At 39.1% G+C, this 14021-nt stretch overlaps 1 protein-coding gene across 2 annotated transcripts in view; it reads right to left on the bottom strand.

Annotated features, from left to right (window-relative positions):
• Nucleotides 1–14021, bottom strand: part of LOC124640034 (protein pellino) — a 51001-nt gene that overhangs the window by 12762 nt on the left and 24218 nt on the right. The window lies entirely within an intron of this gene.

Genomic DNA, 14021 nt, shown 5'->3' with positions numbered 1-14021 from the left:
TGTTGGATAGTTTGCGCGCTCATCACCGACTAAACTGTTTAGTTGGCTCGGTGTGCGTACTAGCAGGCCAACCCGACTATACTATCGGCCGATAAAAAGTTTGTGGTCTGCGGGGGCTCTTATAATTTAAATTACAAAATGATCGGATAAGTTCACACGCGTGATCACGCACATCATGTTCAATAGATTGGCAGTCTAAAGACAATGGTGAAGGCGTTGATCCGTCAACATCGGAATTTGTTGCGTTAAATGGCGATGTTTGCAATACGTATTATAGTCATTGCAGAGGGCATATCGTAGTGTAGCATAAGAATGCAGATTAGCGTGATCGACGCCGCATTGCCGCTGTTGGGTAACTTGAGGCAGGCGACGAGGCGTTTGCGTCACGAGCCCGGCGCGACTTGGGCCGCCTCGCCGCATACATTACGAGTGCACGAGGCCCTGCATTATGCACTTGTGAAATTAACTTTATGACAATCGATCGACTGACCTTTATTCAAGGTTGAATAGGAAATTGTATCTTCTTGGTAAGTACTTTTATAGTTTGCCATGTTCTTAAGAAAGTGAACATACCTACTTGATAATATATGCTACTTAGCAGTAATTTAACAAATTAGGTTTTATAGTTAATCCGCCACTTTTCTATTATATCATCATTCATCAGTCATATAATACATTAAATCATATTGTATACTAGATTCTCATTGCTCTCAATCGGTCCACTGAATACCCGGAAACAAATTTTTAAGTAGGTGTTCTTATGTCACCCGGTAGTAGTTGTTATCTACTCGTTTTTTCCTAGGCACGAGAATATTTCAATGACAACGAAGTCAAGTTGCCGATTTATTGATTGCGAAGCCACGAGCTCTGTTTTACCTGGTTACAAAATATTTTCATCAAATCGATTGCAGAAATCTATTCCTTAAACGACTCCGGCTCTAAGCGAGCGAAAACAGTCAGCTAGAACCTCATTTGTCCAATTTGTCATGACAAAATGCTATCGGAATAACACTAACGGCCAGTTTCTTAATCAAAAGTTAAAGTTAAAGTTATGGCTAAAGTAATGTCTAAAGTAAAAGTAACGGTTAAATTAAAATTTTCTATTAGTTTTGCTGTCACTTTAGCCTTGAAAAAACGAATTTGACCGTTACTTTTACTTTAGACATTACTTTAACTTTAACTTTTGATGAAGAAACTGGCCGTAAGCCCATTGCATAACGATAGCTGAGCCTAGGTTTCAATAATAATAAAGGAGCAACTCTGAATAATATTTTTTCCTCCAAACCACAGAATTGGATCAGCGGGCGTGACGAGAGAATAAAGATGGAAGAGATTACACGCTATCCGGTTACTATCCCGTTACATGCCGCCAGTTGCGTCCAGTGGCGTCGATGCCTTAACACCAAGACTAATCTAATCTAGCCACGGTTAAATATTAACCAAAACAATCGATAATTACATCTTGTGCAAAGAGATAAGAGCCGATCACGCACGGGTATCGGGTCGTGTTTCGAATGTGTATTGTTCTCAAACGACCTATAGTTGCGTCGCGATTTCGAAGATTTATTTCTCTATTCATATCAATCCAGAGATAAATGCTGAAACGATCGTTTGATCTTTCAATTGATTAGAAATCGGTTTATCCATTTGTAAGAACTACCTACCTTGACCAGTGACTTTCCTGGTCAACCGTGTCGGTCAAGATTAAGAGGCAGTAGAAACCCAGCGAGGTTATCGATAAATTAAAGCATTGCAAGATAGAATGAGCATGAAAGTATTCTGTTTAACTGTTGTAGTTTCTAGAGTAATAAGAGGCATTAGAATAGAGTTCTGTTATTTGCCAGCGGACTGACGTCGTTGGTAGATACTGACATTTATTTATTACAATCAGCTGTAATATAAGGTGTCAGCTTCGCCATCTTGAGCCGGCTATCGGTAAGGTAATGCAGTGGCCGCCTGTAACTGATACCAGCTGACCGCAGCCAGATAAGTGAGACGCATGTACATAAAGAAACCACAACTAAGCGATAATATAATTAGAAGTAAAAATGTTTTTTTAAATAAATAAGCCAATTAGAAATTTTCCATTGGTGCTAGTCTAACGAATCCATTGGAATCAAATTAATTTTCTACGTGGCCCTACGGGCCCTACGGCTTCAATGACAAAGGCAACTTTAAGATTGACATTAGAAAGGGAATTGGTTTTGCTTTTATTTCCGTCTGGCTTCTAAGATACTATGAACTAAAACATTTTGAAATCTTTAACTGATTTTAATTTCCTTTGTTTAGATACGAAGACTGCTAGGGCAACAAACAACTGAATTTATTATTTTCAATTATGAAGCCGTGCAAGAGACAATAAACATTCCCCTTGTTTCATACAAATTCATATAGCAACCGCAGGTGTGAGCGGTTAATACAGGGGCTGTGCTTCGCAGCCAATGAAGCCTCCACTCGAAGGCAATTTCCTTACATAAATTTGATACTGGCGTTATCACCACGCTTCGCTAGCTTTACAATCTAATTTGAACAGGGAAGTGGATATCATGTACACCGTGTGACTGCTATTGTCAACTGAATTGTGTTGAAAATACTTCGTATTATTGATGAATGAAGTTCTGATAAATTCAGCACCTAGCTGTTATTTGCAAATTCATTCTTAGCATCTTCTGACGGTTCTACGAAACACCCAATCGAAAGTGAATCTTTTAAAGAGATGCATTACAAAAAAATCCTAGACCAAAACAAAATTGGATTTCTCAAAATATCCTTTCTTTAGAAAGTCTGTTTGTCTGTCGGCGGGCGCCATTTACCTGGCCGTGCATTCATCTGCTTCCTGTTATTCGGCACTCAGCGCGGCGATAAAAACTCAGGTACATAACAAACACTGTTAAGAGCATTGTTCACTAAAGGTAATTTTCGGTTTCTCAGAAAAACTGTACATTCTGCTGTCAAAAGCCTGAAACCTCTAATCACTGCTGTATAAGTGTCTAGTTAAATGCTAGTTAAACTTAAACTGCTTGCTACTTTTTTGCTGTATGTAGGTATGTCTAAAGTCTTAGACTGTTTAAATTTTCTAATTCATCTTACGTCTGGACTGAGCCATTAATTTTCCAAAAGCCTTTTCCAATACCATAATTTGTACAGCAGTAATTAGGTACAACAACGAGAATAAATGCGTAATTGAGTACGAAATATATCACCAAGCTTTGACAGCGACCGAAGACGGTTATTCGATCGCTCCGTAGGCGGGACGTAGGCGAAGACACGGGGGCTACACATAACTATCTCCAAAACATTCAGTATGCATAATTAAATGACATTATCTGAACAATGAACCTACATAATTCGGCTCCGTCTAATCCATCTACATAATTAGGTTCGTGCCAAAAAGGAAACTAACCATTCGAGCCGTTGCATGATCCAGATTTTTATCGGCTGTTATTAGTGTAGTGGTAAGAGCTCAAAAGATCCAATTACTTAGCGTATCATGTTTATGTATGTGCATATTCACACCCCTATGCCTAAATTTCTACAAGTGAATAAAAAGAAGTCTGCATGATGATCAGAGCGACTGATTCGGCAAACTTATTCCACGAAGGATATTGGAATACTTTTTTTATTTCCAAAAGTAACCCTCATATCCTCGCATGTCATAAGCATGTTATAGCACGTGTTCCGAGTCAACGCATCTGGTCATGTAGATATGCGGATACACCGTTACATTTGGCTACCTGAATTTTCACGAAATATTTACATACAATTTTGAACTGTATACTTCTTCGCAGAGTGGTTATATTTGGAAAGCTTGGGTTTTTAATATGGTTATGAAAGATCGAATGTAGGGAAATTGCCCGGAGTTCCTGTTGTTCGCGACATGCCACTAGGTGGCTGTCACCTGTCGATAGGCAGCTTCCCTTACAGTAGGTCGACCGTACAATAGGAAGGTCTATTGAAAAGGTGCAAAGTGATTGACGTGCATTGAATGAGATGGTTGAATCGGCTGGTAAATTACATTATATCGCATCTCCGCCAAGGAATTCGTACGCATGACTTGTAAGAAAATAGAATCTCTCCGTGACGCGTCATCCTTCATTTTGACCTCCATTAGGAATATTGTTTGACAGAATCAAAGTTTCCGTAAGAAGCCTCAGACGTGCAGCTTTAAACGAAAACAAAATATTGAAGCCATCGTCAACGCTGACGGAGCACCACATATTAAATTAAACAAGACAAATTCTGATAGCTGTTTTAGGAAGTGTCAAAAGAATCACGTACGTGATACCTTTTAATATAAATACTTGATACCTGCCTACATAGTTTCACATACATTGCGAAACTGCGAAGTTCCGTTCAATTTTGAACCTGTAAGGCTAATGCCAATTGTATACTACCTACACAGACATTACGCCGCAATAGCATGGAACATTCACCATCAAAGCAACCTATAATCAAGTAGCTATATGCAAAGTACGGTGTATGCTTCAAGGTATTCTGTGCTAGCTAGCTAATCTTTGCTTGTTGGTTCAGATGATTGTATAGTTAGGTACATAGCCTTGTCGTTTGCAACAAAGATCTTCATTCATGAACTTTAGCTTTTCTTTTTCCACTTTAGTAGTTTTTTGCTCATCGCTTGCATGATACGTTGGTATGCCAAATAGATAGCTATCTGACAGTGCGTTACAAAAATGCAGCTGCATTGGTCAAACCTAATGACGTTGCAAACAGTAGCGATATTAGATGTATAGATATAGATATTGAACGAATTCCGGCGCACAATGAGGTCGGCCCACGCAAATGGCGCGAAATGGGACATCCTTCGTTCTAGTCGCATGAGTTGCATTGTTCTTTCGCAAGCTAGTGTAGTAGTAGAGCATTAATTAATTTAATTTGTTTACACAATGATCGGTGCTTGCAGTTGCGCTTTGAATTATTTTCTAATTACAACGTGATTAACGAGCCTTGTATGCAAATAAATTGTATTTTTTACTTTTCGAATACATATTTGCGTTGTTAAAGGAGATCATTCATTTCGTACCCAAAACTGAAAGTGCCGGCCAGAGTAAAAAAATTGTAGATTCTCGTAGAGAATAATGCCCTGAAGATTTTTTACTATTACAAGAATCGTCTACAATTAACCCCCAGGCTGCTACTGGACTTTGAAAGTACGAAAAATCCCACAATGTTTGAACATCACATTACGGCCCCAAACTGGAGGAGGCAGGCGCTGCCTTCAAGCAATTACTGCCCAACCTGAGGGGCCCAAACGCTTTCTTCTTTTTTTTTCTTTGATGGGAAATCATCAAATGACCCCTGCCGCTGTAGGTTAGCAGCGTGAGGGACTGTGAGACTCTTACTACTACTTTATATACCAGGGCCACGGTAACTCTTTCAAACAATCCCGCAGCCCCGGCAGGCCTTGGTCCTGGAGGGCCCTGCTGGGGTTTTGCTGACGCCAGAGTAAAAATATCGCAGATTCTGAACGAGAATAATATCCTGAAGATTTTTTACTTTTATAAGGAACATCTTCGTTTAACCCTTAGACTGCTATTTGAGTTTAAAGTGTGCGTACCGTGAATAAAAAATCTATACTGGAATGTTACGAGAAATAACGTCTATAGTATTTTTTTTTATTATTAAATAACTGAATGTCTACGATTACCCCCTCCCTATGCTACACCGAGGAGACTTACTGATTGCAACCCATCATGTTCCTTCTGACCATGAATCAGGGCTGCGGTAACTCTTTCGGACAATCCCGCAGCTCCAGCAGGGTTTGCTGCAGGGCCCAAGGTGGTTGTTTCCAAGTAGACAGAGGGACAATGAGCCACCCGAAACTATAGGGCCAGGTGGGAATGGGATGCTATCGTCTCCTTTTGCGGATCATTTATGCTAGAGGCGGTAGAACAACTGAGAGCTCGCGCCTCTCATCCCAGCCGCTGCGGTGGACGTGGAAGATACCACGGACGTCGGATTTCGAACGACTCCTGGCCCCCGTAGGCTTGGGTCTGTGGGCGGTGAGTTTCGGGTGGCTCTCTCATCGTCCCTCCGCCTCTTTGGAGACAAAAGGCCCGTGTCGGCGGCGAGCGTTGTTCAATGCCTTTCTCAGAGAGTCAGCAAAAACACCAGTGGGGCCCACCATGGCCAAAACCTGCCGGGGTGTGGGATTGTCCGAAAGAGTTTAAATCAGTAAGAGCCTCATCGGTGTAACAGGGGCAGTAATCGTAGATGTTCGGTCAGTTACATTACGTAACATTCACTTCAGTTCGATTACTGGAATAACTTCGATTTCGGTTTTTTATTCACGGTACGCACATTTTAAACTCAAATAGCAGTCTAAGGGTTAAACGAAGACATTTCTTATAAAAGTAAAAAATCTTCAGGATATTATTCTCGTTCAGAATCTGCGATATTTTTACTCTGGCGTCAGCAAAACCCCAGCAGGGCCCTCCAGGGCCAAGGCCTGCCGGGGCTGCGGGATTGTGCGAAAGATTTACATACCATGGCCCTGGTACATAATGGGCTTAAGAAGGAACATGGGTTTTAGTCAGTAAGAGTCTCCCATTCACGCTGCTAACCTATAGCGGGAGGGTTCATTTGATGATTTCCCATTAAAGAAAAAAAAAGAAAGGTTTTGGGCCTCTCAGGTTGGGCAGGAGTTGCTTGAAAGCAGCGCCTGCCTCCTCCAGTTTGGGGCCGTAATGTGATGTTCAAACATTGTGGGATTTTTTTGTACTTTCAAAGTCCAGTAGCAGCCTGGGGGTTAATTGTAGGCGATTCTTGTAATAGTTAAAAATCTTCAGGGCATTATTCTCTACGAGAATCTACTATTTTTTTTTCTCTGGCCGGCACTTTCATTTTTGGGTACAAAATGTTCGAGACTTGAATGATCTCCTTTTTATCTGATCTTAGCTATACCTACATTTCGTTAATATTTTGACTACATATTTTCACACACAGGTACCTACAAAAAAATGCACTGGCTTTGAATAAAATTAAAAGTATAAAAAAAAATTGAACTCCACATTTTTTCATACCAATTGCATTCACCAATCACTGCATTATATGTAGAAATAACATGCAATATAAATATACAGCACATTTTAATAAGCGCATTAATATAATATGCAAGTTTTCCCCAATTAATAAAGAATTAATGCCCCAACTTGGGGCATTACACTATGACGCGTTGTGGGGAAACTTCAATTTGTTTAAATGCTGATTCACGAAAATATTATGATGATTCACAAAAGTTAGAGATTAATTAATTAAGTAACTGGATATTTCTAATCCGAAAATTTACAACAATTCCGGTGGCCTGATATTTGTTTGTAACAAATTGTTTTGATCTTTATTTTCTGAAAACTTTCAGCAACAAAGTCGCATTAAATCATCGAATGTCGAAACTATAAATGCATTCGTATTTTTGCCCGCGGGGCATAGTCGTCGCGGGAATTCCGTGTCTGTCGACGTATTCTGATATTATTACCGAATCGCATAACTTTCGAGGAAAGCAGAGCCGCTCCGGGGTATCTGTACAATGTGTTTTTGCATCATTACAAAAGATTTTTCAACGCTTTCGTATTGTAAAAAAAAAAAAAACATTCTAATACAACTTTATTAAGAAAAGTTCCACTGCGACAACCCCGCCATGCATATTATTATCTAAAAACGTGTGTACATTATGTCTCCTTACAAGACATTAGATGCCGTCGCACTCAGCATTGTTTCCACGGCTTGACCTTAAAGTAGCGATGGTAAGTGCGTAAATTGCCGAACAACTGGCCTTTCAGTAGGGAAACAAACGTTGCCACACAATACAATAAAACAAATGTCCTATACAAACTAAAATTATCACTACAATAATTTGTAATGAGTAGCCAATTGTTTACCATTGTCCATATATTCGCACATGTTCTCGACGGGCCATCCCAATTCGCGGCGCCATTGTCCCACGAACAAAGGCCATATTCCAAGATGGCTGGCGGCAATCACAATCCTATCAACGTCCTTACTTGTGGGTATTTAAAAAAAAGGAATGGCCTGATGGACGCCAGCGGTTCTACAGATGACCCAATTTGGAGCGTCCCCAAGGTATAAAATTGCTCCTTTTATGAAAGCAGAGCAGCGTTCCAAGCCGTGAAAGTACTTTGATTGCATTTTAGTTCCCCTATACACGTGTTATGTTTTGCCTTTAGTGAAATTACAAACGGGGATTTGTTGTCCAATAAATTCTTGTGGTGACATTTCCAACACTTTCGACTATGGTATTCTAACAGGCTAGACAGTTGTACGTTTTAACCGATGCGATTTAATGGATCATGCATTTTTGAGAATAAAGACTGGGCTGAGGTAAAAAACCGTGATGTGCGCTGCTGGAGATTAAGAAATACTCAGTACCTAAATATCCAAAATCTACATAATCTCGCCCTAATGATGTAAAGCCATATGCTACCGATAGCTCGCCGAAACCTTTGCTTGACCGCATATGTATTAAGAAGGGTATTCTTAGTACATATGCGGTCAAGCAAACAAGAATACAGTTATAATGACCTTCCGTGGTGACATACATATTGCTAATAGTTTGTTATGTTACATACAACAGCTAGACTTCAATACGAGTCTATTGTATTTGTATCTTTTTATGTCAATATTTTATTCATTGTTCTTTAAATGAATCACTATTTAATCAATAGCATCAACAAGGTACATAGGAAGTGGCACAAGGGACAATACATGTGGATGCGGTTTTGTTTTTCATCGAACGTAAAGTTTTTTTTAATAAACTGTGAGTGAAGTATTTAAGGAAGTCAATCCATGTGTCGAGCGGTTTTACAGCCGAGCCGCAAGGAGGTCAAATGCACAAGCCTAACGGTACTCTCATAATAGAATTCGTGTGGCGAATGAATTATGGACTATGGCCCGTTTCGTTTTTCAACCTATATCGTCCTCAACTAAATTACCGATTTCGGAACCTTAAGTGCCATATTCACCCTTCTAAGAATTGCTTTTCGGAATTTGGAACACGGAGATTACGATGAATATTATGTATATCCAAAAGAGATATTAATCATGCCTATTTATAAACCTACATATTAATAACATTTTGAACCTATTACTAAACATAAAACTAGTTTTCGTGACTATCAAAGAACGGTACATAATTAAAATACAAACAAAAAATCACGTGTTTATTGAAAATTTAATTTTGTAGCTGATGTTGTCGATTGATTAATTTTTCACTTCACCTACTCTATTAATCAGTATAAAATTGCAAACGAAGACAATAGAAAGGCATTTCTTTTTTCCAGCAACTGCCTAGTGACCTAGAAGACGACAACAAAGAAACAATTTGCTTGGCCATGTTAATGAAGGAAGGAAACTGTGATAACAAGACCAGACGTAGACGTTATACTTTCAAAGCAATTTTTACTTCACTTTTTGTTTCTTCTTTTATGGCTTCCAAAATATTTAGCCATGCATGAATTGGTTCTAGCGAGGGATAATTGTTTGATCTTTACTATCTTAAAATCCACTAAGAAATTCTTTAGGCTAAAGCCAGGTAATTTCAAAGAATTTCAACTTTCAACAATGGTACTGTGAATGATTGCAAACTAACACCCACTAACGACACCTCTTACCGAGGAGCATGGGACATAATAACATCAATATAACATAACTGCGTTCGATAAGATTAATAACGATATAGCTCGACATGGCTTAATCAACCAAAATAACAGCACGGGAGAAGTAGGGGTTTGAGATTGTCCACCCTATTCATGTTATAACAATTACATACGATATGTGAGAGCATGTTTAGTCTGATCAACAGCATCTTTCGTCTAGACGCAGAAGATATAATGAGAGTTGAGCGTCGCGTCTCCTACCTATCCCGGGGTCCGATGAACCGTCTCGCCGCTACCCCCTACCAACGTTACCCTTACCCACCCCCGGCCCATTGAGACATCTAGGTGAATAATCTTCAAAATATTGAAGTTCACATTGTCTGCGAATCTGATACAAAGGTCATCAATATAATTTTACAAAATAAAATCCACGTGTCTTTTCATGCTATACATTTGTATTCTACTTGGTATTTATTTTAAATATACGCATTTCTAATACATACTTTGATTCCAGACCTTTCGTATTTTCTTGTTCATATTTTTTGATATATTCACTGAAGCATTGTTTATCCAAACAACATAACTTGTTAACACAACCTGGGGTCTTTGATCATGATTTAAAAAGTTTTACTTTAAAGCCGTATAAATAGTCCGCTGCGAATGTTTCGGGGGTGAAACACTTCATTAAAAGATAAAAGGGAAACTTAGACTGGAGAGCACTTTGTTATAAAGGAAGTTCAGTTCTTAGAACAATATCGAAACAACCTTCTAACTTCTATTGAGTGAAATATTGCTTTAATTTTAGTCTGCGGGAGAGTAAGTTGTGCGGTTTCCCTGCGAATAGTAGGGCAGCATTAGACTTGGCTGTAATGGAAAAAGTTTCACCTATACCAAGTGTGCCGCAGACGATGATAGCCATGAACTCGACACCGGCGCCGGTAAATTGCACTTCCACGTTATTTGATTTGCTTTGTAATTTTAATGCACCTTTGATTACACTGCATATGAGAATTGAAATTCGAGACTTAGCCGTACGGAATAGGAATATGGGAAATCCTGTTATTTTTAAAGTAGCAGACTAAAATTATTGGAAACGTTATCCAAAAGGAATACTTTCACCAGTAAAAGCGGGATATTTTCTGGACGGCGGCCAAGGCTGCACTCTCAACGATAAAGGCAGATTTCCGCAGAGGGCTATTTTGAACTGTGATTACGGTTTATTGGATTATCATCACTTACTCGTAGAAGATAATATTGAACGCCAGCTTTTGATAAACAAACTCCATAAAGAGGGCGTTATTGAAGAGCCTTGAAATTGACTTTGACACAAGAATCGATTCCGTTGCCTTTGTGTTTTTTATTATAACAAAATTAATTATTACCGTCACATCCTTATAATAATGGTAGTTTTTACGTGACATAATCTAGAGTATATTCATGAGAACTAAAACCAGTTCTCTTCGTGATCTTGAAGGTTGCTCGGAGATAAAACATAAGTGAAAGTAAGGCAACCGGGGCGGGGTGAACACGTACCTAGCAAAATATACTTTTGCCGTGTAAAAGAGAAGGTGAACGACCGTTAGACAAATAGCCTAAGCTCAACGTAATTTTCTAGGGAACCGTAATAAAACCTAACATCGACTACTGACATAATTCAAACAGAATGTACGAGGGTACTACCTAATCTAAAAGAAGAACCCTTCTATCGGATTATGCATGAGATGGCAATATAATTCGGATTTACTACGAACATGTAAATTCCTACATACGCTTAAACCAGGCATTTAAGACTATGATTGAAATCGTTTGTAGATAGTTAATTATTGGTTGAGTACTGTACAGCTGTCATGTCGCAAGGAGACTGAAGACTACCACTGTTAATAAAATGGCTTCTTTAGACCGAGACGAGCAACAGACAGGAGCAAGATGAGTGGTCGTCTAGATCGCCTAGATGCGAAGATAGGCAGTTGATTGCAGATTGCGGTTGTCAAGCCACGGTATCGATTGCGGCGGGTGTTGCGCGCCGGTCGGCCCGGCGACGTCCTTGGCCCGACCACGCCGTCTCTTACTCCCACCCCTGGTCTGACGTCACGGCTCACGCCCCACCCTCGTTGACATGCGGATCGGGTCATCTGTGACGTCACGTGTCACCCCGTTAGCGCTTGCAAGCATGATGCATCACTGAATTTTTATGACTACCGGGTGATGACAATCACCGGTGACAGCGTTTCGTAACAATTTGGGCATTCCAAGTGGGCTAACCATCTGACATTGACATTTATCAATTACGATCTGTTGTTTGTTTTGGGTTTCTCAATATTTTTTTATAATAATTATTTAGCAACAAAATTACACGTGGCGTGCATAGAAGAATTAATACATACCTATACCTACCGATCTTTTTATTGTTGATACAATACACAAACTTCCTTTTGTTGATTTAATGATTGGGACTAGGAGTGACACAAAACTTTAAATAATAATATTTGTGGGAATAACACACGTGCCTATATACTAAGAAAAGCAAGAAGGCGAAACTACTTTAAGGATATTTATAACTTTTAAATTAATTAAATAATAAATTAATAACAGGGTATTTTACGAAGGCCAGTTTTAGGTCCTGTTTCCTTCGGAATTATTTAATTGGCTTTTATTGATCGATTGAATTGAAAACGTCCTCCTTTAGATCATATAAAAGCTATTAGCAATGAATCTAGTGTTATGTGGGTTATCGGTCATTAAACCTGTTTTGTAGAGCTCAACATCCATCGTCAGATTGCCGTTGTACACCGTTCACCTCGACCATGTCATGAAGACGCATTAGCATAATTTACAAAAACTAGCTAGACCTAGATCTGAGGACAACGAACTCGGTCAAACAGAAATATTTGTTGTTAATATAGATTTATAGGTTAACACGAATATTTGGCCAATGACCGATTAAACACTTTGGACTAGCCCGGAAGAGATTTACGAGATTATTTTGGTGTGACTATGAATAACCCTTGGGTATTATGATGGTAATTTTATAGCAGTTTTAAAGCTTATTAAAACAATTGAGAAGATTGTATCTACATGATTTACGCAGACAGAGACCTTGTTCAAATCAGTGAATGCTTACTGAGTGTAGACAGCAGATAACAAAAGCATCAGACAAAACGATTCAGCATAAGACGCAAAAACCCTGTAATGCAAACAATTTATTTCTTACATTCGTAAACAAGTTTCGATGTATGTATTCTGTTGAAGATATAATCCAGATAGATACGACGTAGAAAAATATGTAAAGAGCAACACTTGCGATCTTATTGAATATGTAAAAGGTTTTTCAGCAGGAGATATCTTTTGATATCATTCACAGCGGCTATCTAGTCGTAAACAATGACGCGATATATGTAAATGTTTGGAGCACTTCCGATGCCCAATAAATATTTATTTGGGTAGTTGTATATGTTTTTACTGCAAGTTTGCGATGTGTAAGTGTTGGCAACAATGGAAATGGCGTTCAATCAAACGAACAGGATGTGGAACAGTGCGTCGACCGCGGCGGCAACGAACTTCGACGCTCCATAGAAATTAGCAAGTGCCGCTGCGTCAAATGCTTACTTAGATTAACGTTGCTACGATTTGATACAAAAAACAAAGCCGATTTTGAGTAGAGGTCAAAGCTTTTTGAGCGGTTAAAGACTTGCAATAATGAGAGGTTCCGCTTGCAAAGGACGTAACTATTAAATTAAAGTCGAATTAACTGAATGTAAACTCAGTCTGTTTTTACGCCGTGATACCGCATTCTTCAAATAAGTATGAAGAATTACAATTCTCACGATCTACGCATCATAAACTCGAAAGTAAATAACCTTATCACAGAGTATTGTTTTAGATGGTGTTTAGTGTTATTGAAGTTATAATCGGTTAAGTGTTTCTACAGGATCTGATAATGTGATTGTGGCTCTGCATGGGCTGAAGTCATCAATGCCGCTCGTAGGGACCAACGCATTGTTCTCCCGGGGGGCACTAACCCACATGCGCCGATTAGATATGAGAGACGCCACGACACGCCCCGCCGCCGGGTAAACACACTGCCTCATGCGCAACTCAGCGCAACGCTAAATGTAAACAACATGATTTATAACAACAAACACACTCGATTCTTTAAAAATAAACCCGTCGTCATTATCTGGCCCAACTACCATTTTCAATTATTATTTAAACTGTTTTCTAGAATATTGACAATTCCATTAAACGCAACGCAAAATGACTGAAAAACTCCAACGATTTTAGGATTCTGTATCTCATTATTATAACATCATGATGGCCGACCTTTTAGTTTCTGAAATTAATTCACTAACTTTTCAAGTTTCAAGCTATGATCAAAAATTGTACTTGTTGAGCTTC

The sequence above is a fragment of the Helicoverpa zea genome, chromosome 20 (assembly GCF_022581195.2).
Source record: "Helicoverpa zea isolate HzStark_Cry1AcR chromosome 20, ilHelZeax1.1, whole genome shotgun sequence".
Lineage (NCBI taxonomy): Eukaryota > Metazoa > Arthropoda > Insecta > Lepidoptera > Noctuidae > Helicoverpa > Helicoverpa zea.
Note: the sequence above shows the minus strand (reverse complement) of the source record. Positions and strands in the feature narration are given on the sequence as shown.